This window comes from Elaeis guineensis, chromosome 13 (genome assembly GCF_000442705.2).
Source record: "Elaeis guineensis isolate ETL-2024a chromosome 13, EG11, whole genome shotgun sequence".
Taxonomy (NCBI): domain Eukaryota; kingdom Viridiplantae; phylum Streptophyta; class Magnoliopsida; order Arecales; family Arecaceae; genus Elaeis; species Elaeis guineensis.
Genome location: NC_026005.2, coordinates 78,746,708 through 78,752,508, shown reverse-complemented (window position 1 = coordinate 78,752,508; position 5,801 = coordinate 78,746,708). Strand labels below are relative to the sequence as shown.

Here is a 5,801-nt window from a genome sequence, read left to right as displayed (position 1 = left end):
AACCTAGAATTGAAGAGCCAAACTTTTTGATTGGGCTCGAATATTTTTCGTGCAATGAATTTATCGTGGTATGCTTTAGTTCGAGCCTTATAAATTCTGACACTCTCATACGCTTCATTGCGTAGCTCTTCAAGTTCATTTAATTGAAGTCTCCTATTGGAACCTGCATTTTTCATATCAAAGTTAAATTGCCGTATGGCCCAAAATGCACGATGTTCCAATTCCACCGACAGATGACAAGCTTTTTCGAATACAAATCGATAAGGAGATATTCCTATGGGTATTTTAAAAGCAGTACGGTAAGCCCATAATGCATCGTCTAAGCGAAGAGACCAATCCTTTCTATCGGGCCTAACCGTCTTTTCTAGGATATATTTAATCTCCCTATTTGACACCTCTACCTGACCATTAGTTTGGGGGTGATATGGTGTGGCCACTTTGTGTGAAATATTATATTTTTTCATAAGTGCTTCAAAATATTTATTCGTAAAATGAGTCCCCCCATCACTAATGATCACCCTTGGGAAGCCAAATCGACTAATGATGTTTCGTTGGATAAAACTAGTTACAATGTTATTATCATTAGTCCGTGTAGCTATTGCCTCCACCCATTTTGATACATAATCAACTGCTACTAGAATATATTCGAATCCAAATGAGGCTGAAAAAGGTCCCATAAAATCAATCCCCCAAACATCGAAGATTTCTACTACTAAAATGGGGGTCAGCGGCATCATATCCTTCTTGGATAAATTTTCTGTTTGCTGACATCGCAGACAACTTCGGTCAAATTCATGTGCATCCTTGAAAAGCGTTGGCCAATAAAACCCACTCTGCAGCACTTTTGCTGCAGTTTTTCTTCCACTAAAATATCCCCCACATGCCGAAGAATGGCAAAAAGTGAGAATGCTTTAGAATTCACTCTCAGGGACACAACAGCGAATAACTTGATCAGGACAGTATTTTAATAGTTCAGGTTCTTTCCAGAAATAATGTTTAATTTGCGAGAAAAATCAATCCTTTTCTTATTTTGTCCAGTGAGAAGGTACTTGTCCTGTTGACAAGTAATTGACAATATGGGCAAACCATGGAGGACGGCTAGAGGAGATTGCGAAAAGTTGTTCGTCAGAAAATTTTTCTTTGACCTCATCTATGCCTATCGTGTGTTCAACTAAGATCCTGGAGATGTGATCAGCTACCACATTCTCGGAACCCTTCTTATCTCGGATTTTCAGATCAAATTTTTGTAAAAGAAGAATCCATCTGATCAAACGCGGTTTAGTATCTTTCTTTGAGAGGAGATGTTTTAGAGTCTCATGATCAGAGTAAACTAGAACCTTAGACCCTAATAGATATGAGCAAAATTTTTTAAGGGTGAACACTACTGCTAGTAGCTCTTTTTCTGTTGTGGTGTAGTTTAATTGGGCATCGGAAAGAGTCTTGCTAGCATAATAGATCACATGTGTCTCCTTATTGATTTTTTGGCCTAAGACGGCACCTATTGCAAAGTCAGAGGCATCACACATAATCTCAAATGGAATGGACCAGTCAGGGGGTTTTATTATGGGTGCTATTGTCAGAGCTATTTGTAATGTGTTGAACGCTTTCAAACAGTCTTCGTCAAAGACAAATGGTGTATCCTTGGCCAACAGATTGCACAAGGGTCTTGAAATCTTGCTAAAGTCTTTGATGAAGCATCTATAAAATCCGGCATGACCTAAGAAAGATCGTATTTGTCAGACCGAAGTAGGGGGTGGTAGTTTTGAAATGACCTCAACTTTGGCTTTATCTACCTCGATCTCTCTTTCAGAAATAATATACAATTCCTTTCCGCACCATGAAATGGCTCTTTTTCCAACTTAGGACAAGATTTGTCTCCATACACCGTTTAAGAACTTTGAAAAGATTATGGAGACAATCCTCAAAGGTGGTTCCAAACACAGAAAAATCATCCATAAAAACTTTAAGACATTTGTCAACCATATTCGAAAAAATGGTCAGTATGCATCGTTGAAATGTAGCGGGTGCATTGCAGAGTCCGAATGGCATATGCCGAAAAGCGAAGGTGCCATAGAGGCAAGTGAAGGTAGTCTTTTCTTGGTCATCCAAAAATATAGGTACTTGATTGTACCCTGAATAACCATCAAGAAAATAGAAGAAACTTTGTCCTGCTAACTGTTCTAAGATTTGGTCGATGAAGGGCAATGAAAAATGGTCCTTCCTAGTAACGGCATTTAGTTTTCTATAATCTATGCATACTCACCATCCAGATGATATGCGAGTGGGAAGCAGTTCACCTTCTTCATTCTCAACCATAGTAATACCTGATTTCTTAGGTACTACTTGAGTGGGACTGACCCATTTACTATCGGATATGGGGTAGATGATTCCAGCATCTAACCACTTTACCACCTCTTTCTTTACTACTTCATGCATGTTTGGGTTCAATCTCCTCTGCATATCTCGATGGGGTTTGGCATGTTCCTCAAAATGAATATGGTGCATGCAAATGGAGGGGTCAATTTCTTTTAAATCGGCAATGGACCAACCGATAGCCTCTTTGTATTCCTTCAGAATACCAACCAATTGTGCTTCCTGATGTTAACTTCAGAATACCAACCAACCGATAGCCTCTATGGAGGAGTGGTTTTATCGTGTGGTGTATCCAACAAGATGTTAACTTCTTTCATATATTCCTCAAAGTCATATACTCCAAAGTGAGCCAAGCAAGTATCTAAGGGGTTTGGTGCTAGAATTGTGGGTGTTGCATCTTCTATAATATCTTCTAGTGTATCTACTTCGAAGCAACTATCCATTGATGGTCCTTGGGAAGCACCAAACACATTTAGTCTTAGTTTCGTATTTCCAAACGATACATCCATGACTCCTGTCCTACAATTAATGCATGCATTTGCTGTAGCTAGGAAGGGTCGTCCTAAGATAATGGGAATTTATCTGGGGTTGCCACTTAGTTGCATGTCGAGAATCAGAAAATCAACTGGAAAGTAAAACTCATCTACCTTGATCAAGACATCCTCAAGCATTCCACGTGGTTCCTTAATTGATCTGTCAGCTAACTGCAGTGTGACTGATGTGGGTTTCAGTTCTTCGAATCCAAAAAGTTCATACACCGAACTAGGTAAAAGATTCACACTTGCTCCTAAATTCAGAAGAGCTTTTTCAATGTGATAATCTCCTATAACACAGGAAATGATGGGGGCTCCTGGGTCCTTAAGCTTTGGAGGAGTGGCATGCTGGAAGACAGAACTAGCCTGTTCAGTGAGGCATACTTTCTTTGGGATTTGTGATCTAGATTTATGTTTTTGGGTGCACAAATCCTTCAAAAATTTGGCATAAGTAGGGACCTGTTTGATTGCATCTAGAAGGGAAAGATTAATTTGGACTTGCTTAAACAATTCCAACATCTCATCGAGTTTTCCTCTCTTCTTATCTGCAGGAATAGGGGCTTTCAGGGCATCCAGAAATGGGGCTTTAGGCAAGTAAGATGATTTCGGTGCAGTTGGTTCCTTCTCTATTTTCAGGTCCTCCTTGTTCTTGGGTGATTTGACTTCGGTTAGAGGTTTAGGATCGATCTCATTAGTTTTACTAGTGTGTTCAATGACCTTCCCACTTCTCAGAGTCATGATTGATTTGGCATATTCAGAAAAAACTTTTGGGGTATTAGAGCTCTCAATCACAAATTGCCCTCTTGGGTTGCTCTCGGGTTGGCTAGGTAATTTTCCTCCTTCCCTCCTACTGAATGCAGTCGCTAGTTGACCTATTTGGGTCTCTAGCTTAGCAATGGATTAATGGATTATGTGTGGGAGTTAAGGGTCTGAGTATTGACTTCTAATCGTTCTAGTGCTTTCAGAATTTTTTCCTCAAAAGTTGAGCTGTGACCAGTAGTAGACGGTTGAGGAATATTTTAAAATTGATGGTATGGTCCATGCCTATATGTTGGGTCCTGATATTGAGGTCGAGGTACGACAGGGCCAACTACTGGTTGTGGTCTTCAGAAAAAATTTGGATGATTTCTCCAGCCTGGGTTATAAGTGTTCGAATAAGGATCGTTTTCTGGTCTGCGAGCTTGTTGGACTTGAGCTTGTTGAACCTACTCATGCACAAACTCAGAAAATTGAGGTGTGGTTGGGCATTCACTAACAAGATGGTTCGAACTTGCACACAATGCACAAACTTCTTGGATTGGGTTAGGTGGAATCGGAGATTGTCCAGTATTTAGAAGACTATCTAATTTTTGGGACAGTTCATCTACCTTATGATGGATATCTATGGCATTTTCTACTTCATATATCCCACCTCTCTTCGGGTTTAACATGGGTTTATCTCTAATAGAGGCAGACATATGATGTAATAAATTTTTACTTAAAATTTCAAACAGTTGCCATGCCTCATCCTCACTTTTCAGCATGAATGTCCCACCGCATGATGCATCGACCATTTATCGATGTCTTTCAGATAGCCCATCATAAAAATATTGGATTAACTGCCACTTGGGTACAGCATGGTGAGAATATTTTCTAATAAGGTCCTTTAATCTCTCCCATGTTTCATGAAATATTTCTCCATCTAATTGGGAAAAACTAGTTATGGCTTTTCTTATTTGATTAGTTTTTCCTATGGGAAAATATTTCTTGAGAAACTCTCCTTGCAGCTGGTCCCAGGTTGATATAGTCATGGAATTCAAAGTATGTAGCCAGTATTTGGCTTTGTCTTTAAGTGAGAAAAAAAATAATTTTAACCTAAGAGCATCATCGAAGAAGTTGTGAATTTTGACAGTTGAGCATATCTCAAGATATTCTTCAAGATGTTTATAAGGGTCCTCATTACTAAGTCCATAAAATGAAGGTAACATTTGGATTATACTGGACTTAATTTCATATTGAGTGGCCTCCACAGGGGGCACTTGAATACAAGGAGAGTAGGTATATGTGGAAGGAGTAAAGTACTCCTTCAATTGCTTGGGTGGATCATTCTCCTGATTTCGGTCCATATTTTTACGTCTGTTGGCTCTAAAGGTTCTTTCTATTTCTGGATCAAAAGGTTGGATTTCTGGTCATAACGATCTACGACCAAGCATACACCTTATAATTATACTGTAGAGCAAACAGAAAATTTTAGTTTTTATAATATATATATTTTTATAATAAAGTGAGAAAAGAATGAAGAAAATCTAAAGAGAAAAACCTAAGAATCTTAAATCTATGAAAAGAAAGAAATTAGTTAATGTTTAGATGTTAATTCCAATCAACTTAAACAAGCATAGACTCTCTATCTTAAGGTTAACTTAGATCTAGACAGCTCCTAACTTCCAAGACCACCTTTGAGCACTCCAAGCTCAAGACTGACTAACTGACTCGGCCAGGTAAGCGTAAGATGTGGGAGGTTTCCTGCTCGTTGCTTTCCTTAGACACCAACAGAGTTGGCCAGGTTAGTCAACGAAACCAATTGAAAACCACTTTCTTTAACCACTTGCCTTAGACACCGAGCAATTAACCAATCCGCACTCGATTCAACTCTAGAGCTTTCTTATCCTATTGAGCTCGAAATCCTTAGGGGTCAACGTCTAATTAATTTTAGATTAAGGTCTAGGTTATGCAAATGCAAGGGAGTGATTTGTGGGCCAAAGAAGGGTGATCAAATCCCCACCTTATCTGATTAATGGGTTATTGCCCTTAAGATTAATTATGGAGATGAGATGTAAAGAAACAAGGTGTCCAATCAAGTTAGAAATTTTTATATTTGAGGTTACGCTATTTTAGTTAAGTGTTATGAAATATCAG

General features: G+C 38.8%; 1 non-coding gene across 1 annotated transcript; it reads left to right on the top strand.

The window, feature by feature from the left end:
• The first annotated feature begins 4,518 nt into the window (after positions 1–4,518).
• On the top strand, positions 4,519–4,624 carry LOC140853565 (small nucleolar RNA R71). Its single transcript, XR_012136635.1, has one exon. It is a non-coding gene; the product is annotated as a small nucleolar RNA R71 (small nucleolar RNA).
• The last annotated feature ends 1,177 nt before the right edge of the window (positions 4,625–5,801 follow it).